The sequence below is a fragment of the Eumetopias jubatus genome, unplaced genomic scaffold (assembly GCF_037043125.1).
Source record: "Eumetopias jubatus isolate StellerSeaLion01/CBP00866 unplaced genomic scaffold, mEumJub1_p1.0 scaffold_11, whole genome shotgun sequence".
In the NCBI taxonomy this organism is placed as follows: domain Eukaryota; kingdom Metazoa; phylum Chordata; class Mammalia; order Carnivora; family Otariidae; genus Eumetopias; species Eumetopias jubatus.
In genome coordinates, this window is record NW_028274817.1 from 54248590 (window position 1) to 54274891 (window position 26302).

The 26302-nt window shown below is 39.3% G+C and overlaps 2 pseudogenes; both read left to right on the plus strand.

The window, feature by feature from the left end:
• The first annotated feature begins 805 nt into the window (after nt 1–805).
• Nucleotides 806–5596, plus strand: LOC114207457 (myb-related protein B pseudogene; annotated as a pseudogene).
• Nucleotides 5597–6930: 1334 nt separating this feature from the next.
• On the plus strand, nt 6931–7371 carry LOC114207525 (ubiquitin-conjugating enzyme E2 D2 pseudogene; annotated as a pseudogene).
• Nucleotides 7372–26302: the final 18931 nt, after the last annotated feature.

Sequence of the window (26302 nt, forward strand, 5' to 3'; positions counted from 1 at the left end):
TTTTAGAATATCTAGATTAGATTGGTAGCATTTTTAATTTCTGCCAATTCAGCTTTCATTTCTGCCCTTAGAGACTCTATGTTGCCATTAATTGATTTCTCCATTCTAGCTTATGTCTTCACAATTGCGAGCCTGAATTCCATCTCCAACATCTTGGTCATATCTGCATCCATTTGTAGAGCTGCTGCATAAGTCATAATCTCTGAGTCTTTTCTATTTTGGGGGTTCCTCCTCCTAGTCATTCTGTTGATGGGTGGTCCAGGGAATGTATAAAGTCCAAATTCTTGACCAGAACCCAAACAACATGCACCTGTTTTCTAGGGACCTTAGGGTTGCTGGCCTCTTGTTTTCCCAGCCTGTCTTCTGGAGGAGGGGCCTGCCATGCTATTACTCATACAACCCTGTCTGGGCAGAGTTGTCCTGCCCCTCTGTGGCAGGGGATGGGCTCAATGGGATCCAGTTTTTTGGGACTTTTGTTCTCTGATGGCTTTCCGAATCTCTTCTGAGAGTCACAGCACAAGGGACCGTTTCCAACCCTCTACCTCAGAGCAGAGAGATTGCAGTCTGTTCTTCAGTGAGCTCTCCAGGACACACTATCTCTGTTTCTGTCTGTGTTGCTGTAAACTGCAGTGTCCTGGGTTGTGCACTCCTCCGTAGTGCTCCCAGTCCTGCCTCCAGGTCAAGGTACGTCTCTGTCCTTTGTGCTTCTAAAACCACCAGCCAGTCCTAGTTCGCACACGTGACCCCGCTGCACTGAGTTTCCATCCTGGGGGCTGCCCTAAAGTCCTATCCCTGCCACTACGGTATGCGAGTGTGTGCCCCATCCCCAGCCTGCGAGGCTGTCGCTCACTGGTGGTGTAGGATCCCCATGGCCAGGCTCCCTCCCACTGCCATTTATCCTCTGATATCTGCCCACGGAATCACAGCTCCCTGCTTCATACCTCGAAACCAACCACCTGTGATATTCTGTTTGTAGAGATCCAGATCTATTTTCTTACATCTCAGGCTGATTTCGTGGGTCCTCAGAGTGTTCTGGTAGATATCCAGCTCAATTCTGAGGACCAGTTGGAATAGGGTCCCCTACTCCTCTGCTATCTTTTCTCTCTCTGAGTTTTTGATATTTAGATGAAATTTGGAATTAGAGTTAAAGTCAGAATAGATTGACTGTCAAGATAAAGTGAATATATTTTGCACATTGGACAGATGTAAATTTGGGGAGGCAGAGAGCAGACTACAAGGATGAACAGTATCCTTCCAAAATTCATATGTACCTGGAACCTCAGAATGTGACCTTGCTTGGAAACAGTTTTATAGATATAACCAAGTCAAGATAAGATCATATTTAATTTGAATGGGCACTAAATCCAAAGACTAGCATCCTAATAAGAAGAGGGAGATTTGGACAAACACAGAAAAACACATAGGGAAGAAATCCATGTGAAGCCTGAGTCAGAGATTAGAGTAATGTTACACAAACCAAGGGACCACAAAGATTATTGGGAAACACCAATGCTAGGTGGAGGCAAGGATGGAGCCTTGAAGAGAAAAGGGGCTCCTGCTGACACCTTGACTTCAGACTTCTTGCTTCCAGAACTGTGAGAGAATAAAGTTTTATTATTTTAAGCCACTCAGTTTGGTGAAATTTGTTATAGCAGCTATAAAAAAACTTAAAAAACAAGGTGTAAGTCTGTAAAGTACTTCACATTAACAATTTTACTCAAATAGCATTTTTTTCCAGTGGTGAGCACACACACACATACATATGTAACTGATTCTGATTTCAGATTAAGATGTATACATATATATATGATAAAGATATAGATGGTTATATAGATATGGATGATGGTAGATGTAGATATAGATGATGGTATAGATATAGATTATGATATAGATATTTTTTATTCAAGTATAACTAACATAGAGTGTTATACTAGTTTCAGGTGTACAATATAATTCAACAAATCTATATATCACTCCGTGCTCATCACAATAAATGTACTCTTGATCCCCTTTTATCTATTTCTCCCCTCTCCCACCCACCTACCCTCTGGCAACCATAATTTTGTTCTCTATATTTAAGAGTTTGGGGGTTTTCCTCTTACCCTATTGGTGGGAATGCAAGCCGGTACAGCTACTCTGGAAAACAGTATGGAGTTTCCTCAAGGAGTTAAAAATAGAGCTACCCTATGACCCAGCAATTGCACTACTAGGTATCCACCCCAAAGATACAAATGTCGTGATCTGAAAGGGCACTTGCACCCCAATATTTATAGCAGAAATGTCCACAATAGCCAAACTATGGAAAGAGCCCAGATGTCCAATTACAGATGAATGGATAAAGAAGTGGTTATATATTTATAATGGGATATTACTCAGCCATCAAAAGGATGAAATCTTACCATTTACATCAAGGAGGATGGAACTGGGGCGTATTATGCTGAACAAAATAAGTCAATCAGACAAAGACAATTATCATATGGTTTCACTAATATGTAGAATATAAAAAATAGTGTAGAGGATCATAGGGGAAGGGAGAGAAAACTTAATGGGAAGAAATCCGAGAGGGAGACAAACCATGAGATACCCTTAACTGTAGGAAACAAACTGAAGGTTGCTGGAAAGGTTGTGAGTGGGGAGATGGTGTAACTGGGTGAGAGACATTAAGGAATAATGTGATGAGCACGGGGTGTTATATGCAACTGATGAATTACTGAACTCTGCATCTGAAAGTAATGATTAGTGTATGTTGGTTAATTGAATTTAAGTTAAAAAAAAGAAAGATACTACCTACGGAAAAAAAAAGAGAGTTTGGGTTTTTTGGTTTGTTTGTTTGTTTGTCTTTTTTCTTTTGTTTCTTAAATTCCACATATGAGTGAAACCATAAAGTATTTGTCTTTCTCTGACTTATTTCACTTAGCATTAAGATATAGATATATCTTAATCTGAAATCAGAATCAATTAATCCATAAAACATGACTTTCCATCTCTCACTTAGTTTCTTGGAAATGTAATGATTGCCACAAAAAAATTATTGGCTTCTGACCTTTTCAGAGAGGATAGGAGAATACAAACTTTCAGTGAGTGGAATAAGTCTATTTATTTTACAGAGAACAAGAGAGAAAATGTCCTAGGTTATCATAAGTATTTGTAACTTTATTACCCCATTCAAAATACAAATCTGAACAGTCTTTCTTTTTCTCTTTTTCCTCTTCCCTCCTTCCATATTGTCTGGGTTTATTACTGAAGTATAAGTTTTTAAGACTGTGAAGTGTGAATTGGGAGTGAGGGTGGGGAGGGACAGGTGTTCTGTATTCTTCTGCTGTATCAGTGTCCTAAAAGACACAGAAAGTCTATAACAATCTTCTAGACTCTGGGACACTAAATGCACGCCATAAGTAAAAGCAATATATACTTGATTATAGATTGGATCCTGTATTAGAAGGGTTTAAACATAAGTTTTAAGGAAACCATTTGTCAATTAACAAAACTGAAATACAGATATTAATATGGTATCAATGTTAAATTTACTGCCTATATATACCAGACATATTCCTGGTTTCTTTCCTTCTGCTCTCTTTCCTTTCCTGTCAGTTATTAAAAAGTTAAAGTGACTTTAGCTCCAAATTGAATTTTTGAAGGCTTCAATTCTTCATAAAAATAAATTTACCAAAACATTATGAAAAGTTACTTAAAACATTTATAAAATCTTTAAAAAATTTGTAAAAGTATTTCCTAACTTTTTATATAAAAAGTATTTCCAGCAGTGCCAGTTCCAGTGGTTGAGGGCCTTAATCCAGACCTCCTCAAGGGGTCATAGCCCAAAGAGGAGGACCAAAAGGTCATCGAACTGGTTAAGAATCAGTGGACACTGATCACCAAGTACCTGAAGTTGGCTGGGGAAGTAGGGCTGTGAGCACTGGCATAACTACCTCAACCCCAAGGTGAAGAATTCCTGCTGGACTGAGGAGGAGGACTGCATCATCTTTGAGGCCCACAAAATGCTGAACAACTGCTGGGCTGAGATCACCAAGATGATGCCAGGAAGGACAGGCAATGCTGTGAAAAATCACTAGAACTCCATCAAAGGGAAGGTGGACATGGGTGGCTTCCTGAGTGAGTCCAAAGACTGCAGCCCCTAATGTACTTGCTACAGGAGTTTGAAGACAAGGAAGGCTACCAGAGTGCCAACCCCATTGAAAGCCATGAAGTCTCATGACCAACTGGCCCCCATAACTTCCTGCCATGAAGGAAGAGGAGAGCATTGAAGAGGAGGTCATAGCAGCCACCAATTCTAAGAGCAGGGAGCTGTTTTTATGTACCTGGATGGAGTGCAAACACCAGAGCCCTTGGCGGATTTCCCCAAGTGTGAATACCAGGAGAGCTCCTCACTGGAAACCAGCCAGCCCTATAAGTGGGTGGTAGAGGCTGAAAACCTCTTCAACCCTGCCATAGGAAGCCCTGGACTTGATGGAGTCGGACCCTGATGTTTGGTGTAACCTGAGTAAATTTGATCTGTCTAAGGAGATGTCCACAGAGAATAGCATCAGCAACAGCCCAGTACAGCCACAACCATCACAGTAGCAGCAGGCACTACCACCCTTCTAGCCTGCAGCCCCAGTGCCCAGTGTGACAGAGTACTACCTGGACAGCCACACCATTTCAGACCTGAGCCAGAGCAGCTGGCCGATCCCCATTTCCCCCAGCACTGAAATGCAGGGGGAAGGGGAGGCCTGGGAATCAGTACATCACCTTTGGCATTCAAGTGGCAGAAGAGGCATGTCACCCTGTCCCTTGTCATGGAGAACAGAGCCAGTTGTTCTTCCTGGACTTCTGTAACAGCCTCACCCTCAAGAACACATATGGTAAGACCCTGCCTTTCTCACCCTCCCAGTTTCTGAACTTCTGAAACAAACAAGACACACTGGAGCTAGAGAGTCCTTCATTGACATCCACCCCAGTGTGCAGCCAGAAGGTGGTGGTCACCCTACCTCATCTGAGATAAGATGCCCCTTCACCAGAAACACACTGTGTTTGTAACCCCAGATCAGAAGTACTCCATGGACAACACTTCCCACATGCCAACCCTATTCAAGAATGCCCTGGAGGCCACTAAAGCCCCTGTTCCAGACTCCAAACCTGTAGGAGGACTTGAAAGAGGACTCTGAGGCCAGCACTGTGCTCATCATTGAAGACAAAGTGAGGCCTGAGAAGCAGAAGAGGACAGCTGGGCTGCAGTGGAACCTCATCAAGAAGGTCTGCAAGTCCCTGGCTCTCAAAAAAGTGGATGAGGATATGAAGCTGGTGATGTCCATGTGGCCCAAGCTGACAAATGTGTTGTCAATCTCCCCCAGTCTCAACATGCCAGGCATCAAAGAAGACAACAGCCTACTCAGGGCTTTCTGCAGGCCAAGCCAAAGAAGCTGGTGACAGCTCAGAATCCCTGAAACAACTTTCCAACACTTGCCCCATGACCAACACCTGGAAGATGGTGGCCTTCCAGGGGACCAGGGACCTGCTTGTCATGAAGGAGAAAGCTCGGCAACACCTGGGCCACTTGAAACCCAGCCACATGTCTCAGACCCTCATCTTGTCCTAGGGACTTGGTGTTCACAAGCTCATTCTTATGTTTTCAGGGGGCTGGGGGACCAAGGTTGGTCTGTGAATTTGAGAATCACACTCAGATGACCACCTGCAAGGAGCCTTCTGCCACCAGTCCCTCCCCAGACTGCTCAGGTAGAAGCAGAGCAGGGCCACGAACTGTCTTATCCCTGAGTCCAGCTGTGGCTCCTGGCAGTTCCTGGTGCTAACAGAACAAAGTCCCACACCTCGGCCTGCCTGGACCTCTCCCTAGTGCCACAGGGAGACTTATTAGCTTCTCCCAAGCCCTGATCAGGCCCAGCTTCATCTCAGACCCCTGCTTAGGACAGGAGATGTGGCCAGCATGCTCCTTCCCTCAACCTGTTAGTACATTTTCTTGAAAGAATAAAATTGCCTTTTTCCTTGAAAAAAAATTATAGAGGTATTGTATCAGTGTTAAATTTATTAAAGTTAATTATATAAGAGAATGTCTTTCTTAGGAAATTCACACAGAAGTATCTGAGAGTAAAGGGTCTTTGTGTATGTATCTTACTCTTAAGTGTATATATAATGAGAGAGAAGAATCAGTATAAACCTAATGAAGTAAAATGTTAAGGGAAGAGGAATCTGGATGAGGGAAGTGTAGAACAAAATTTATTGAACTATTCTTATTTATTTGGGTACTGTAGGCAGTGGGTGGTGCCTGTGACCCTACTTGCTTGCCCAGAGCCTGAGACCTGGGTGAAGCTGGAAGTCCCTGCCTTCTTGACCCCCAACCACACTCCCTCTGCCTTCCTTCAAACCTCTTACCCCCTCCACCTACTTCACACCCTTAACTTCCTCTGCCCTCTCACCCCTTTACCATAAAACCCCCACCCTGAGACCCCTTGGGATAGCAACTTGGTGACACCATACTGCACCATTATTGTGGCCTCTGGACCTCACAGAGTGCAACTTTGCCTGTCACTGGGACCTCCAATGTGGGTGGCAGTGGTGAATAGTCAAGTCAGGTGGCCTCAAGTGGGACCAGTCGTGTCTCATTGCTGAGGCCCCAGTGTTTCAGGGTGGCAAGACCTCCAGGTGGCAGAGTCTTCAGTTCTGGATAACAGGGAGGTGGCAGCAGTGGTGCAAGCCATGGGTGTCCAGTAGCCCCTCAGGTCAGACCAAGTGTCTGACTCATCCCCTTTAGTCCCACTCTCTGCCACTATCCTCCTCCCCTGATGCCCCTTTCTACCCTGTAGCTGTCCCTCAGTCCACTCATCTGCCAGTATGGTCAGTCTCCATTCCTTCTACCTGTCATCAGGCCCTGCATGTGGATTGGCCATGTGTTGCAGATGATGGCCCTAAAAATGCATGCACTAGAAGCTCCTCAACCTATCCTTCAACCTCTTTTCCCAGTGCTTAGCAGAGCCTGTGGGAGACAACATGTTCCACTGGCAGGCAACCATAATGTGGCCCAATGACAGCCCCTACCAGGGAGCGGTCTATTTCCTAATGATCCAATTTCCATCTGATTACCCCTTCAAACTACCAAAGACCTCATTCACCACCCAGATTTACCATCTGAACATTAACAGAAACAAAAGCATCTTTCTGGACATTCTTAAATCCAAGAAATTTTCAGCACTGACCATTTCCAAAGTGTTGTTATCCATCTGTTCTATGTTGTGCAACCCCAACCCCAATGGTACTTTGGTTCCTGAAAGTGTGAATATTTACACAAAAGATAGGTGGAAATATGACAGAATAGCCCAAATATAGACTCAGAAATACAGTCATGTAATTTTTAAATAAATGATAATCCCATCAGAGACAAAACCATATGATTTCACTCCTATGTGGAATTAAAGAAACAAAACAAATGAACAAAGGAAAAATAAAAAGAGAGAGACAAATCAAAAAATCAGACTCTTAACTATAGAGAACAAACAGATGGTTATCAGAGGGGAAGGTGGGTGGGGGGATGGTTGAAATATATGATGGGGATTAAGAGAATGTTTATCTTGATGAGTGCTGAGTAATATATGGAACTGTTGAATCACTGTATTATACACCTGAAACTAATATAACACTGTATGTTAACTACACTGGAATTATTATTTTTTAATAATAATAAAGAAGAAAAAAGAAATAAAAATATAAGAAAAAAAGACATAGCTGGTTTTATGCAAGTCTTTTTCATGATAAAACTAGTACAATTAAAAATCAAACACAGTGGGGGTGCCTGGATGATGCAGTAGGTTGAGCAACCGACTTTGGTTTCCACTCAGGTCATGATCTCACGGTTGTGAGATTGAACCTGACATCAGGCTCCACTCTCAGCATGGAGTCTGCTTAAGACCCTCTCCCTCTCTCTCTGCCCCCCATGCTCTCTGTCTCAAATAAATAAAATAAATCTTTTTTTAAATAAAAAAACAGAGAAGGGGCAAGGTGGTGGAGGAGTAGGGGACCCCATTTAAACTGGTCCCCTGAATTTAGCTGGATATTTATCAAACCATTTTGAACACCCATGAAATCAGCCTGAGATATAAGAATATATATATCTGGATCTCTACAAGCAGAAAAGCACAGCTTTTTGAGAGGTAGGAAGGGTGGAGTTGTGAATCTACAGGGAGTTATTGGAAGATTAACTGAAGGGGGAGGGAGCTGCCTTAAGCTGATGCTTTGAGAGTGATATAAGACCAGAGTGCAAAATCAGAGTCTTTGGAAATCTGCTCTAGTGAGAGACATCCTACTCTGAAAGGGGTTCTGGAAATGAAAAGGCAGAATTCTAGGTAAGGCATTGTGGTCTCAGGATACAGGGGACCACATGATAAGGGAAATTTTTGTCCTAAGATGGCCAGTGGAGCCAGGATGGGAGTCCCAACCCCTGCCCTGGGGCTCTTCCCGGTTCTTCTCTCTGCTCTGTTTCCCACGTGCACCAATCTGGGTTCCTCTCCCTGCCTTGCTTCATGCTCGCACCAAGAGTGCCCAGTATGTAGAAGCAGAAGTGTATAAATTACCCCCTTTGTTTGTGCTCAGGGCTCAGACCTTTGGAGGTCACTCTCCATTGAGCTTACCAGCTCCTATCATCCAAAATCTCCAGGTGCCCCTTGGTTCTTTCATCGGGTGATCCAGTCCAGGTTCATAACACACAGAGCAAAAGGAGATTCCTTAAATGGTAGAGGGCCTGAGAGTTGGAGCCAGGAAGCAGGTCTTGGTCAGCGAGACCAGGAAGGGACTTGAAACAAGGATCACCAGAAACCCCAAACTGGGTGGGTCGATAGGTGATCTTTCCTTAAACAGCTTGAAAAAATCTGGAAACAGCGTCCACGAAAAGGTAAAAACTCGCAGAGCAGTACTGACTGAGAAGGGGCATTAGGGCAGAACCCGACCAGATTCAGCAACCACGGGTAAGTGTGCAAGCCCACAGCCACTTGGGGTTTTAAAAGCACAAAGGGCAGAGACAAACCCAGGCTCCTGAAAACACTTCTGAGAGTAGTAGTGGGCACGCAACTAAGGAAACTGCAGTTCTCAGTGGTGCCAACAGAAGCTGAGGCTCTCGGTCCTGCAGAGTTTATTAAAGAGGGCAAACTGCGAACTTTCTGCTCTGGGCCAGAGGTTTGGCCATGGCCATTTTTGCTCTGATCCCCTAAAGAGGCTCGGAAAGTCCCCAGTGTATAAAAGCCACCTAGAAGTCCAATTTTCACTGAGCCCAGCCCCCAGACTGGGGGTGGGATGACCCCACCCACACAGGATTACCTGAGAAACAGAGCGACAGGCCCCTCCCCCCAAAGACAGGCTGGAAGAACAGGTGGATGACAATCCTTTGGATCCTATAAGACTGTAAAATCCCAACACAAGGGAAAAACTGTATATTGAGCTCCAGGTGTGGCCTCATGACTTATTTACTTTTCAGATATAATTTTCTTATCCTTTTGTTCTTTTTATTTTTGTTTTTCTTTTTTTTTCCTTTTCTCATGCCATTTTCCCCTGCTGAATTCTTCCTTATACCTTCTCCTCATTTCAACTAAATATCTATTATACCTACTCATTTTTGCATAGGTGCTTTTTAACTTGTATTTTTGCACACCTATAGTTTTTATAGATATGTGCCTTATTTTAGCCTATTTTTCACTCTACTCAGTTTTACCTTTTTATATTTATAAGTTTTATTTTCCCAGTGATTTTGGGATGTAATGTCTTCTAACACACAGAACAAAATACACCCAGGAACAACTGAAACTCCCTGTTTTGTCCACACTGAGAGATAATAGCCCCCATCCCTCTGCCTCTCTTTTTCCCTTAATTTTCTTATACATATATATTTTTTCTTTTTTTTCAATTTTTTAAATTTAATTCTTATGCTTCATTTTGGCTTTGTTTTTTTCAGTGGTGACATCTCACCATCCAGATACTGCTAGGCTACATCTGGCTTGGGTCGTGGTTGGTATTTTGGACTCTGTCTAGTTTTCAACCATCCATTGACAGAATGACTAGGAGGAGGAACTCCAAACAAAGAAAAGAACCAGGGGCACCTGGGTGGCTCAGATAGTTAAACATCTGCCTTCAGCTCAGGTCATGATCCCAGGGTCCTGGTATTGAGCCCTGCACTGGGCTCTTGGCTCAGCAGGGAGCCTGCTTCTGCCTCTCCCCCTGCTCATGCTCTCTTTCTCTGTATCTTTCTGTCTCAATAAATAAATAAAATCTTTAGAAAAAAAGAACCAGAGACAATGTCCCCTGCAACAGAACTAATGGATATGGATATAAAAAAGATGTCAGAGACAGATTTTAGGATAGCAGTCATGAAGTCAATAGCTAGGTTGGAAAAAAGGCTTAGTGACAATATAGAATTTCTAAGGGCAGAAAATGAGATCTAAACAGGCTGAACCAAAAAATGCTATGAATGAAATGTAGTCTAAACTGGATTCTCTAACAGCCAGGGTAAATGAGGCAGAAGAATGGATTAGTAGCATAGAAGATAAGCTGATAGAAAAGAAGGAAAATGAAGAGGAAAGGGATAAACAGCTAGTGGCACATGAGATTGGAATTAGAGAGATCGACTCCATGAAACACTCCAGTGTCAGAATTATTGGGATTGCTGAGGGGGTGGAAAGAAAGAGAGGATTAGAAAGTATATTTGAGCAATTCATAGCTGAGAACTTCCCTATCCTGGAGAAGGAAACAAGCATTTGAGTCCAAGAAGAAGAGAGGGCTCCCCCCCAAATCAATAAAAATAGAGCAACACATCCAACATGTAATAAGGAAGCTCAAAAATCTTAGAGGAAAGGAAGGTATCCTTAGAGCAGCTAGGGGGAAGAGATCTCTTACATACAGAGGGAGGAACATCAGAATAACAGCTGACCTGTCCACAGAGACCTGGCAAGCCAGCAAAGGCTGGCAGGACATAATCAGGGCACTAAATGAAAGGAACATGCAGCCAGAATACTTTACCCAGCAAGATCATCATTCAGAATGGATGGAGAGAAAAGGAGCTTTCAGGACAGGCAGAAACTGAAAGAATATGTGACAACCAAGCCAGCCCTACAAGAAATATTAAAGGGGATTCTGTAAACAAAGAGAAACCCCAAGAGTCACATAGACCAGACAGAAACAGAAAATCTATAGAAACAAGGACCTTACAGGAAATACAATGGCATTAAATTTATATATTTCAATAGTTACTCTCCATGGGAATGGGATGAATGCTCCCACCAAGAGACACAGGGTATCATATTGGATAAAAAAGTAGGACCCATGCATATGCTGTCTACAAGAGACTCATTTTGGAACTAAAGACAACACCAGATTGAAGATAAGGGGTAGAAATTTTCATATCAGACAAATTAGATTTTAAACCAAAAACTGTAGTAAGAGATGTAGAGGGACACTATATATTACTTAAAGGGTCCATCCAACAAAAGGAGCTAAGAATTGTAAATATCTAAGCCCCAAACATGGGAGAAGCCAATTATATAAACCAGTTAATAACCAAAAAAAAAAAAAAAAAAAAAATTGGATAATAATACATTAATAGTAGGAGACCTCAACACTTTACTCACAGCAATGGACAGATCATATAAGCAGAAGACAAAGAAACAAGAGCTTTGAATAACACATTGGACCAGATGGACTTCGTAGATATATACAGAACATTCTCTCCTAAAACAACAGTATATTCATTCTTCTCGAGTGCAAATGGAACTTTCTCCAGAAAAGACAAGATACTGGGTCATAAATAAGGTCTCAGCAGATACCAAAAGATTGAGATTATCCCCTGCATATTTTCAGACCACAATGCTGTGAAACTGGACCTCAACCACAAGAAGAAATTTGGAAGGAACGCAAACACGTGGAAGTTAAAGAGCATCTTGCTAAAGAATGATTGGGTCAACCAGGAAATTAAAGAACTTAAACAATTCATGGAAAATAATGAGAATGAAAACATGTTGAACCAAAACTTATGGGATACTGCAAAGGCAGTCCTAAGGGGGAAATACAGAGCCATCCAAGCCTCTTCCAAAAAATTAGAAAAATCCCAAATGCAGAGGCTTACCTTACACCTAAACAACCTGGAGAAAGAACAGCAAATAAAACCTAAACCAAGTAAGAGAAGAGAAATAATAAAGATTAGGGCAGAAATAAATGAAATAGAAACCAGAAAAACAGTAGAACAGATCAACAAAACTAGAAGCTGGTTCTTCGAAGGACTTGATAAACTGCTGGTCAGATTATTCAAAAGAAAAGGGAAAGGACCCAAATTAATAAAAGCATGAATGAAAAGGGAGAGATTACGACTAATACCAAGGAAATAGAAATAATTATAAGAAATTATTACCAGCAACTATATGCTAACAAATTAAACAATATAGAAGAAATGGACGCACTCCTGGAAACTTATAAACTACCAAGACTGAAACAGGAAGAAATAGACGATCTGAACAGACCAGGAAACAGCAAGGAAATTGAAGCAGTATGCAAAAACCTCCCAAAAAACAAGAGTCCAGGGCTGAATGGCTTCCCAGGAGAATTCTACCAAACATTTAAGGAAGAAATCATACCTATTCTCCTGAAGCTGTTTCAAAAAGTAGAAATAGAAGGAAAACTTCCAAACTCCTTCTATGAGGTCAACATTACCCTGACCCCAAAACCAGGCAAAGAACCCACAAAAAAGGAGAATTACAGACCAATATCTGTGACGAACATGGATGCCAAAATATTCAACAAGATTCTAGCCAATAGGATCCAACAGTACATAAAAATGATTATTAACCATGTCCAAGTGGGATTTATTCCTGGGATGAAAAGGTGGTTCAACATTCACAAATCAATCAACCTGATAGAATACATCAATAAAAGAAAAGACAAGAACCATATGATCCTCTCAATCGATACAGAGAAAACATTTGACAAAATACAGCATTGTTTCCTGATTAAAACTCTTCAAAATACAGGGATAGAGGGAACATACCTCAATATCATAAAAGCCATCTATGTAAAGCTCCCAGCGAGTATCATTCTCAATGGGGAAAAGTTGCTTTTCCCTTAGGGTCAGGAACATGACAAGGATGCCCATTTTCAGCATTATTGTTCAACATAGTACTAGAAGTCCTAGCAACAGCAATCAGACAACAAAAAGTACTAGAAGTCCTAGCAACAGCAATCAGACAACAAAAAGAAATAAAAGGCATTCAAACTAGTAAAGAGGAAGTCAAACTCTCAAACATGATACTTTATGTGGAAAACCCCAAAAAAATTCCACCGCCAACTTATTAGAACTCATAGAGCAATTCAACAATGTGGCAGGATACAAAATCAAATGCACAGAAATCAGTTGCATTTCTATAAACTAACAATATCACTGAAGAAAGAGAAATTAAGGAATCAGTTCCATTTACAACAGCTCCAAAAACCATAAGATACCTAGGAATAAACCTAACCAAAGAGGTAAAGGAACTATACTCTATAAACTACAGAATACTTAGGAAAGAAATTGAGGGAAGGGGGGAAGAGCAAGGTGGTGGAGGAATAGGAGACCTAAATTTCATGTGGTCCTAGGAATTCAGCTAGATAGTTATGAAACCATTAAGAACACCTACAAACTCAATAGGAGATCAAAGAAAAGAAGAGCAGAAATTCTAAGAACAGAAAAGTGACCACTTTCTGGAAGTTTCTGGTCTCTTCTGATTTGTTTAGCGTTTATTTTCCTGGGGTCGTCGTTACCCTGTTAGCATTTTGTTCTATCATTCATCTATTCTCCTCTGGACAAAATGACAAGACAGAAAAACTCATCTCAAAAGAAAAAAAAAAGAACAAGAGGCAGTACCTACTACCAGGGACCTAATCAATATGAACATTAGTAAGATGTCAGAACTAGAGTTCAGAATGACCATTATAAAGATACTCGCTGTACTTGAAAAAAGCATGGAAGATATTAGAGAAACCCTTTCTGGAGAAATAAAAAAACTAAAATCTAAACAAGTCAAAATCAAAAAGGCTATTAATGAGGTGCAATAAAAAATGGAGGCTCTAACGGCTAAGATAAATGAGGCAGAAGAGAGAATTGGTGATATAGAAGACCAAATGATGGGGAATTAAGAAGCTGAGAAAAAGAGAGATACACAACTACTGGATCATGAGGGGAGAATTTGGGAGGTAAGTGATGCCATGAAGCAAAACATTAGAATAATTGGGATCCCAGAAGAAGAAGAAGGAGAGAGAGGGGCAGAAGGTATATTGGAGCAAATTATAGCAGAGAACTTCCCTAATGTGGGGAAGGAAAGAGGCATCAAAATCCAGGAGGCATAGAGAAGCCCCCTCAAAATCAATAAAAATAGGTCAACATCCGACATCTTATAGTAAAACTTACAAGTTTCAGAGACAAAGAGGAAATCCTGAAAGCAACTTGGGACAAGAGGTCCATAACCTACAATGGTAGAAACATTAGATTGGCAGCAGACATATCCACAGAAAACCAGCAGGCCAGAAAGGACTGGCATGATATATTCAGAGCACTAAATGAGAAAAAATATGCAGACAAGAATACACTACCAAGCTAGGCTGTCATTGAAAATAGGAGCGATAAAAAGCTTCCAAGACAAACAAAAACTAAAACAATTTGCAAACTCAAAACCAGTCCTACAAGAAATATTGAAAGGGGTCCTCTAAGCAAAGAAAGACCCTAAATGTAACATAGACCAGAAAGGAACAGAGACAATATACAGTAACAGTCACCTCACAGGCAATACAATGGCATTAAATTCATATCTTTCATAGTTACCCTGAATGTAAATGTAAATGGGGTAAATGCCCCAATCAAAAGACACAGGCTATCAGATTGGATAAAAAAAAAACAAAAACAAAACAAAACACAAGACCCATCGATATGCTGTCTGCAATAGACTTTTTTTAGATGCAAAGACACTGCCAGATTTAAAGTGAGGGAGTGGAAAACGATTTAGCATGCTAATGGACATCAAAAGAAAGTTAGGGTGGCCATCCTTATATCGGACAAATTAGATTTTAAACCAAAGACTATAATTAAAGATGAGGAAGAACACTATATCATACTTAAAGGGTCTATCCAACAAGATGATCTAACAATTTTAAATATCTATGCCCCTAACATGGGAGCAGCCAATTATATAGGCCAATTAATAACAAAGTGAAAGAAACACATAGACAATAATACAATTATAGTAGGGGACATTAACACCCACTTCACTGAAATGGACAGATCATCTAAACAAAAGATCAACAAGGAAATAAAGACTTTAAATGACACACTGGACCAGATGGACTTCACAGATATATTCAGAACATTCCATCTCAAAGCAACAGGATACACATTCTTCTCTAGTGCCCATGGAACATTCTCTAGAATACATCACATCCTGGGTCACAAATCAGGTCTCAACTGGTAACAAAACATTGGGATCATTCCCTGCATATTTTCATACCACAATGCTTTGAAACTAGAACTCAATCATAGGAGGAAAGTTGGAAAGAACTCAAATACATGGAGGCTAAAGAGCATCCAACTAAAGAATGAATGGGTCAACTAGGAAATTAAAGAAGAATTTAAAAACTTCATGGAAACAAATGAAAATTAAAACACAACTGTTCAAAATCTTTGGGATACAGCAAAGGTGGTCCTAAGAGCAAAGTATATAGCAATACAAGCCTTTCTCAAGAAACAAGAAAGGTCTCAAGTACACAACCTAACCCTACACCTAAAGATGCTGGAGAAGAACAGCAAATAAAGCCTAAACCCAGCAGGAGAAGAGAAATTATAAAGATCAGAGCAGAAATCAATGAAATAGAAACCAAAAAAAACAGTAGAACAGATCAACGAAATTAGGAGCTGGTTCTTTGAACTAATTACTAAGATTGATAAACCTCTGTCCAGACTTCTCAAAAAGAAAAGAGAAATGACCCAAATAAAATCATGAATGAAAGAGGAGAGATCACAACCAACACCAAAGAAATACAAACAATTATAAGAACATATTATGAGCAACTATATGCCAGCAAATTAGATAATCTGGAAGAAATGGATGAATTCCTAGAGATGTATCAACTACAAAAACTGAACCAAGAATAAATAGAAAACCTGAACGGACCCATAACCACTAAGGAAATTGAAACAGTAATCAAAAATCTCCCAAAAAACAAGAGCCCAGGGCCAGATGGCTTCCCAGGGGAATTCCACCAAACATTTAAAGAAGAATTAATACCTATTTTTCTGAAGCTGTTCCAAAAAATAGAAATGGAAGGAAAACATCCACACTCATTTTACAAGACCAGGATTACCTTGATCCCCAAACCAGACAAAGACCCCATCAAAAAGGTGAAATACAGACCAATATCCCCGATGAATATGGACTCAAAAATTCTCACCAAAATACTAGCCAATAGGATCCATCAGTACATTAAAAGAATTATTCACCACGACCAAGTGGGATTTATTCCAGGGCTGCAAGTTTGGTTCAACATCCGCAAATCAATCACTGTGATACAATACATTAATAAAAGAAAGAACAAGAACCATATGACCCTCTCAATAAATGCAGAAAAGGCATTTGACAAAGTACAGCATCCTTTCTTGAATAAAACTCTTCACAGTGTAGGGATAGAGGGTACATACCCCAATATCATAAAAGCCATCTATGAAAAACCTACAGCGAATATTATTCTCAATGGGAAAAAACTGAGAGCTTTCCCCCTAAGGTCAGGAATATGGCAGGGATGTCCATTATCACCACTGGTGGTCAACATAATACTAGAAGTCCTAGCCTCAGCAATCAGGCAACAAAAATACATAAAAGGCATCCGAATCAGAAAAGAAGAAGTGAAACTCTCTCTCTTTGCAAATGATATGATACTTTATGTGGAAAACCCAAAAAACTCCACCCTAAAACTGCTAGAACTCATAAAGGAATTCAGTAAAGTGGCAGGATGTAAAATCAATGGGCAGAAATCAGCTGCAAGTCTATACACCAACAACAAGACAGAAGAAAGAGAAATTAAGGACTTGATCCCATTTACAATTGCACCCAAAACCATAAGATACCTAGGAATAAATCTAACCAAAGAGGCCAAGTATTTGCACTCAGAAAACTATAGAATACTCATGAAAGAAATTGAAGAAGACACAAAATTGGAAAAACCTTCCATGCTCTTGGATTGGAAGAATAAATATTGTGAAAATATCTATGCTACCTAGAACAATCTACACATTTAATGTAATCCCTATCAAAATCACATCCACTTTTTTCAAAGAAATGGAACAAAAAATCCTAAAATTTGTGTGGAACCAGAAAAGACCCCAAATACCCAGAGGAATGTTGACAAAGAAAACCTAAGCTGGTGCCATCACAATTCTGGACTTCATGCTCTATTACAAAGCTCTAATCATCAAGACAGTAGGATACTTGTAGAAAAACAGACACATAAATCAATGGAACAGAATAGAGAGACCAGGAATGGACCCTCAACTCTATGGTCAGGTAATCTTTGAAAAAGTAGGAAAGAATATCCAATGGATAAAAGACAGTATCTTCAACAAATGGTGTTGGGAAAATTGGACAGGCACATGCAGAAGAATGAAACTGGGCAATTTCCTTACACCACACACACACAAAAAGACTCAAAATGGATGAAAGACCTAAATGTGAGACAGGAACCCTTCAAAATCATAAAGGAGGACACAGGCAGCAACCTCTTCGACCTCAGCCGCAGCAACTTCTTCCTAGAAACATCACCAAAGGCAAGAAAAGCAAGGGCAAAAATGAACTATTGGGACTTCATCAAGATAAAGTTTTTGCACAGCAAAGGAAACTGTCAACAAAACTAATAGACAACCAACAGAATGGGAAAAGATATTTGCAAATGACACATCAGATAAAGGGTAGGATCCAAAATCTGTAAAGAAGTTGTTCAACTCAACACCCAAAGAACAAATAATCCAATCAAGAAATGGGCAGAAGATATGAACAGACATTTCTGCAAAGAACACATCCAAATGGTCAACAGACACATGAAAAAGTGCTCAAGAGCACTCGGCATCTGGAAAATCCAAATCGAAACCTCAGTGAGTTACCACCTCACACCAGTCAGAATGGCCAAAATTAACAAGTCAGGAAATGACAGATGTTGGCGGGGATGCAGAGAAAGAGGAACCCTCCTACACTGTTGGTGGGAATGCAAGCTGGTGCAGCCACTCTGGAAAACAGTATAGGGGTTCATTAAAAAGTTGAAAATAGAGCTACCCTATGACCCAGCAATTGCACTACTGGGTATTTACTCCAAATATATAAATGTAGTTATCCAAAGGGGCAGAGGCACCCCAATGTTTACAGCAGCAATGTCCACAATAGCTAAACTATGAAAGGAGCCTAGATGTCCATCAACAGATGAGTGGATAAAAAGAAGTGGTATATATATAAAATGGAATATTATGCAGCCATCAAAAAGTGTAATCTTGCCATTTGCAATGGTGTGGAGGGAAGTAGAGGGTATTGTACTATGTGAAATAATTCAATCAGAGAAAGATAATTATCATATGATCTCACTGATATAAGGATTTTGAGAAACAAGACAGAGGATCATAGGGGAAGGGAGGGAATAATGAAACAAGACGAAACCAGAGATGGAGACATACCATAAGAGACTCTTAATCTCAGGAAACAAACTGAGGGTTGCTGGAGTGGAGGGGGTGGGAGGGATGGGGTGGCTGGGTGATGGACACTGGGGATGGTATATACTATGGTGAGCACTGTGAATTTTTTAAGACTGATGAATCATAGACCTGTACCCCTGAAACAAATAATATATTATATGTTAATAATAAAATTCACAAAAAGATTTAAAAAAGGGAGATAAATTGAGGAAGACACAAAGAGGTGGAAAAACTTTCCATGCTCATGGATTGGAAGAATAAACATTGTTAAAATGTCTATCCTGCTCAGAGCAATGTACACTTTCGATGCAATCCTTATGAAAATACCAATGGCATTTTTCAAAGTGCTGGAATAAAGAGTCCTAAAATTTTTATGGAACCAGAAAAGACCCCGAATTGCCAGGGGAATGTTGAATAAGAAAACAAAAGCTGGGGGCATCAGAATGCCTGAATTCATGCTATATTACAAAGCCATAGTCATCAAGAGAGTATGGTCTTGGCACAAAAACAGACACATAGATCAGTAGAACAGATTAGAAATCCCAGAAATGGACCCTCAACTCTATGGACATCTAATCTTTAACAAAGTAGGAAGGAATATACAATGGAAAAACAACAGTCTTTTTAATAAATGGTGCTGGGAAAACTGGACAGCCACACAGAGAAGAATGAAACTAGACCGTTCTCTTACACCATACAAAAAGATAAATTCAAAATGGATGAATGACCTCAATGTGAGACAGGAATCCATCAAAATCCTGGAGGAGAACATCGGTGGTAACCTCTTCGACAACAGCCACAGCAACTTCTTTCAAGACACTTCTCTAAAGGCAAGGGAAACAAAAACCGAAATGAACTTTTGGGACTTCATAAAGATAAAAAGCTTTTGCACAGCAAGAAAATCAGTCAACAAAACCAAAAGATGACTGACTGAATAGGAGAAGATATTTGCAAATGACATATCAGATAAAGAGCTAGTATCCAAAATTCATAAAGAACTTAGCAAATCAATACCCAAAGAAGAAATAATCCAATCAAGAAATGGGCAGAACACATGAACAGACACTTGTCCAAAGAATACATACACATCACTAACAGACACATGAAAAAAATGTTCAACATCACTAGCCATCAGGGAAATCCAAATCAAAACCACAATGAGATACCACTTTACACCAGCTAGAATGGCAAAATTAACAATACAGGAAACAACAAGTGTTGGCGAGGTTGTGGAGAAGGCAGAACCCTCTTGTACTGTTGGTGGTAACGCAAGCTGGTGAAGCCAATCTGGAAAACTCTATGGAGGTTACTCAAGATGTTAAAAATAGAGCTACCCTATGACCCAGCGATTGCACTACTATATATTTACACCAAAGACACAGATATAGTAAAAAGAAGGGGCACATACACCCCAATGTTTATAGCAGCAATGTCCACAATAGCCAAACTGTGGAATAAACCGAGATGCCCTTTAACAGAGAGTGGTTAAAGAAGATGTGGTACACATATACAATGTTACATTACTCAGCCATCAGAAAGGATGAATATCCACAATTTGCATTGACATGGATGGAACTGGAGGGGATTATGCTAAGTGAAATAAGCCAAGCAGAGAAAGACAATTACCATATATGTTCACTCATATGTGGAACATAAAGAATAGAACAGAGGGCCACAGGGGAAGGGAGGGAAAACTGGGAAGAAATTAGAGTGGGAGACAAACCATGAGAGATTCTGGACTCTGGGAAACAAACTGAGAGTTACAGAAGGGAGGTGGGGGAAGAGATGGGTGACTGGTGATGGGTATTAATGTGAGCACGTGTTGGGATGAGCACTGGGTATTATACACAACTAATGAATCGTTGAACACTAAAAAATAATAAATAAATAAATAATAAATAAAAAACAAACCCAGTGCTGGGAAAAGTAAAAACAATGTCAGTTATAATTTATTTTATTCAAAATGATAGAAACAGTCTGAATTTTGTTTAAAAAGGGGAATCAAATGTAAAAATCTGAATATATTTATTTTGCTATATACTGAAATAAACTATAGTTGTGAGTTTAAAAATTTGATAATCCATCACTTTAGTAAAGTTAGCAGTCAATTGGTTGTGTTTTGACTACTTTCTTTCTATGAAGCAATATTTCCCCATCCTTCTGGGCACATGTTGTACACCTTCCATATCAGGGTGTGCGTGGAGTGGGTAGAGGGGGTGAGGGAATTCTGGAGTGGGAGAGGGATACAAGGTGGTTTGGGGTGAATGTGAGTCCAAGAGACCGCTTTTAATCTAGTTTTGACTAAATTTTCTTACTGATTTAGAATTGGAAAAGCAAGAACAAGGGGATGGTGGCTTTGGGATGGGAAGAAGAGAATTTTTACCAACCAGTGGGATGATTTTTAATGTGGAGTCTTTTAGAACTGGTAATGGTGAGGAAAAATGGGTGAAGATTGCAAAACTATTTAGGGATCTATTTTATTCTCAAAAACCTGTGTTTTCAGGTGTTTTGCTTTGTTTTTGACTGAGATTAGTATTAGCTCATAACCCTTATTTCAGTGGGTCTAGGTTTAACTGGCCAAAAATTAAATGGATTAGGACTTGTTACAAAATAAAATGATGTGTTTTTTTTTTTACCAGCCATCTCCACCTTCCACGTCTTCAATCCCCACCCTTTTGGCCATTCTGCCTCTCCACCACACTCTGGGTTATAGGCTGGTTCTCAGGACATAGTTACAATCTCTAATTTGTCTTAAGATTTTTTGAAGAACTGTGTAAAGTCTTGAGATTTTACCCAGCTTGCAAGTTTACACATGAGACTGTCACAATGTAGTCTAGCATAATGACACAGACTCCTGGGTTATAAACAAGACATTATGAGTCATGGCCCAGCAGGCAGCTTCACTGACATCAGTCCCCTGGCCTCCAAGATCCAAGGTGAAGATATAGAGCAGACCAGGTGGGTGCTGCACACACAGTGGGTTTGTGTCACAGCTAAGTGACCCCAAACTTAGGAAACCCTCAGTATTTGAAAGGGGAATTCTAGAAAATCTCACCAACTTTGGCTCCAGAAATAGATGTCATCTTTATTAATCTGTTAAGGAAACAAATCTACCCTCTGCCCTGAAGGGACCTCTATCTTTTAAGGCTGTTTGCAATACAAATGTCCTTGAAATGACAGTCCAGAACAAATATTGTCACAAAATGTGTAGAAAACCACAGAAAATTGCACCATGACAGTCTTAACTGCTTGAATCTATCTTGTTGTAAAAATAAAAATTAATTATGAATCAACTTTCCTTTTAGAACTAACATTCTATAATGTCCAGTCAGTGTAATAAGCAGATTTTTACCATCTGTACCTTTAAAAACCCTTTAATCTATTTTTTTAAGGATGGAGAGGGATTATAATTTCAAGTAAAAACCTAAAAACGTTAATGGTTAAAGGTTTTTTAAATTTTTTTATCAAAATAAGTTTTCAAATAGAGAGAAAAATGTTTTTTTGTACCAAAGGTAACATATCCCTCAAATATAAAATTTCCTTTTACTTGTATATTCAGGCAATGCTACCCAATAGGAATGTTATAGATCTGTACTATCCAATTCAATAGCTATTATCCAATAAAGTTAGTGACCACCCCAAATTTGGTGAGCGTGACCAGGCAACTGATTTTTTTATTTTCTTCAATTTTAATTAATTTTAAAGTATTAATTAAATTAAATTAATTGCATTAAAATAGTCACATATAGCCAGTGGCTGCTGTATCATAAAATCAGAGTTTAAGATGGGGAAAATATATATTTTTTGGTTATTAGTGTAATTGAGTCAATGACTTAGCTGATGTGGAAAAATTTACCATGGGACTTATCAGGACTAAGCCAAGAACCTGGAAAAGCAGAGAACTCCTGGAGTGAAGAGAGTAGGGAAGTCTTAAAAGGTAAGTTATATTTTGGCTATTAGAAAACAGAGTATTTTGGTGACATAATGACATTTTGTCTTCTACCTTTCTTTTTTCTTTCCCTGATTGTTGATTGATTGATTGTTTTTTAATTATCAGAGTCTGTGTGGAAAAGGAATGAGAGTTTGAAGTAAACCCTGTGTTCTAATCCAGACCCAGTCACTCGTTATATGACCATAAACAAGTTACTTAATCTCTATGATCCTAAATGTACTAAATGAAAATATTACCTATAATACTTAGAGTTTAAAATTAAGATGATATATGAAAAACACCTAAACTGTACCATTTAATGCACATTTAATAATGGGAATTGTATTTTTTTTCATTTATTCTCTTCAGATAACTTTGTGCTAGACTGCCAGCAAGATGATTTGACTGGCCAAATCTATATTTTTGATAGTCCTAAAATGGCTGGGAGAGAAGGCAGGGACTAAGATAATTTGTGAATTAAATTGATTTGGGAATTTGTAAAAGGGTGCACTGACAAGGATGTCACACAAATTATCTAGCCCCAACTTTTTTAGAAATACACCTGCTGTTCACACCGTTCCACAGTATAAGTACACTGCGGGAGTTTGTTATCCTCAACAGCATCTTAATACACAGCCACAAGTTACCATGCAGCAGCCTGCTCTTCATGTACAAGGTCAGGAGCCTTTGACTGCTTCCATGTTGGCATCTGTCCCTTCTCAAGAGCAAAAGCAAATGTTGGGTGAACAGCTCTTTCATCTAATTCAAGCCATGCACCCTACTCTTGCTTGTAAAATCACTGGCATGTGGTTGGAGATTGATAATTCAGAACTTCTTCATATGCTTGAGTCTCCAGAGTCTCAGTTCTAAAGTTGTTGAAGCTGTAGCTGTATTACAAGCCCACCAAGCTAAAGAGGCTGCCCAGAAAGCAGTTAACAGTGCCACTGGTGTTCCAACTGTTTAAAATTGATCAGTGACTATGAAAAGAAACTCGTGCTTCACCAAAGAAAAATATCTAAACATCAAAAAACTTAAACATTATGGAAAAAAATAACATTGCAAAATATAAAATAAATAAAAAAAGGAAAGGAAACTTTGAACCTTATGTACTGAGAAAATGGCAGGTCTAGCAAAAATAATGCTAGTCCTAGATTACTTATTGATTTAAAAACAACCACAAAAAAAACCCACAAAAAATAGTAAAATATAAAAACAAATTAATGTTTTATAGACCCTGGGAAAAAGAATTTTCAGCAAAGTACAAAAATTTAAAGCATTCCTTTCTTTAATTTTGTAATTCTTTACTGGGGAATAGCTCAGAATGTCACTTCTGTTTTAAATAACAGAATTGATAACTGAGCAAGGTAACGTAATTTGGATTATAAAATTCTTGCTTTAATAAAAATTCCCTAAACAGTGAAAAAAAAGAAATACACATAAACTGTAGAGTACACAAAAATCAACATGAAGGTTTTTTTAAAAAGTGGATTCTTGAGTTCTACCTCTAGAAGGGTCCAGTAATTTGCATTTGTAATAATCAAAAGTAATTTTAGGTGGATGGAAAATGAGCACCCTTTGATAAATCGTAAATTTCACTTCATTTTTTATTGAATTATTATTTATTAACAAAATAGGGTAACAATCTGTATTAATTCAGATTGCCAAGATTTAATGCATTTTGATTTAGTTGCCAGTGTACCTCTTCCCTGAGTTAATTTTTTTTGCATACAACTGTTTTGTTTAACTTTACTGTCAATATTCAAACCCATTTATGGTTATAGACATTGCTTACATACTTTATAGCTTTGCAGATATGAGAATTTGAGCTATTTGCCCTTGTTACAGATCACATGAAAGGCAATAATTAAGTGTAACCTTGGATTCATCAAATGATGAAAGCAATTAATGTTGAAATTATGAAAATTTCTGAGTGAGTTCTTGAAAAGAATATTGTCTTTCATTTAAAATATCAATTTGAATTCTCTTTATCCATCAATACTTACTATAGGAAGTACCATTTCTTTACTAAATCTGTGGACATGAGCAGGGATTTCCACACTATAGTAAGAAAAGTAGGGGCGCCTGGGTGGCTCAGTCGTTAAGCGTCTGCCTTCGGCTCAGGTCATGATCCCAGGGTCCTGGGATCGAGTCCCGCATCGGGCTCCCTGGTCAGCGGGAAGCCTGCTTCTCCCTCTCCCACTCCCCCTGCTTGTGTTCCCTCTCTCGCTGTCTCTCTATCTGTCAGATAAATAAATAAAATCTTAAAAAAAAAAGAAAAGAAAAGTAAATATCTATTAAGCATGTCTTATTTGATAAGAATTTTTGTGAAGTGTTTTAATACATGTCTTCTCTATTCTTATTCACCTGGAGATACCAAAAGCCGCCCAATTTTGGAATAGTGATGAGAAGGTGGTGTGATTAATTATCCCTAAGTTGAACCTTGAGGGATGAGCGTATTTTATTAGTAGATATGGGACAGAAAAGGCATTGTGGATAGAAGGAATATAACACAAAGGTACAAAAGCATGAAAAGGTATATTGTGAATGTTTCCTCTATCCTTCTTGGTCTCTCTAACTCTTCTAATAATCAAATTAACATAAAACAGATTAATAGGAAAAAAAATTATTTACATACATACAAGGGCCCCATAAGAATAGACGTAAGGACAAGTTAGGAAATTGAGGCTTATGTGTAATTTTGAGCTAAGGAATGGTATAAAGGTGTAGGAGCTTCAAATGGGGTGGGGGAGGGTGAGTCACAGGAAGATAAGAAGAGCAGATGTTTGGTAATTAGATGTTTGTTCTGCCATAAATATAGGTCATTTAGATTTAAAAAAAAATGTTATCTCTTGGTAATAGTTCTCTTTCTGATCCAGTATCCCTATCTAAATTATTTTAGGTAATTAGGGCACCTAGGTGGCTCATTCATTAAGTGTCTGCCTTCGGCTCAGGTCATGATCTCAGAGTCCTGGGTTTGAGGCCCACATCTGGCCCTCTGCTCAGCAGGGAGCCTGCTTCTCCCTCTCCCACTCCCCCTGCTTGTGTTCCCTCTCTCACTGTGTCTTTCTCTGTCAAATGAATAAATAAAATATCTTTAAAAAATTATTTTAGGTAATTAAACAGAGGTAAAAGGTTTTCTTCAGTCTTCTGGGTCTTAATTGAATTCAGCTCAAAATAGACCATATGACAAAGTGGCACATTTTGGAAGAATTGTTTTGGACCCTGCAGTCCTGCCTTTGAAATTTCTCCAAGAAGCTTCACAGTCCAGAAGTTGGTAGATTATTCCATCTCATTAAACCAATCTCTTAGTACTGTGAATAGGTCAGTTCAGTTAAACAGGTGTATCTCATTTCAGGAGATGGTGATTCAGGTGGACTCCCAAAGTTAGGCCTGTGATGCAAGCAATCAGATATTCAATAACAGGACACATTTTTAATGTTTTGAGGAAACTCCACTCTGTTTTCCAGAATGGCTGTACCAGTATGCATTCCCACTAACAGTATAAGACTGTTCCCCTTTCTCCACAACCTTGCCAACATGTGTTGTTTCCTGTGTTGTTAATTTTAGCCATTCTGAAAGTTGTGAGGTGATACCACATTGTAGCTTTGATTTGTATTTCCCTGATTATGAGTGAT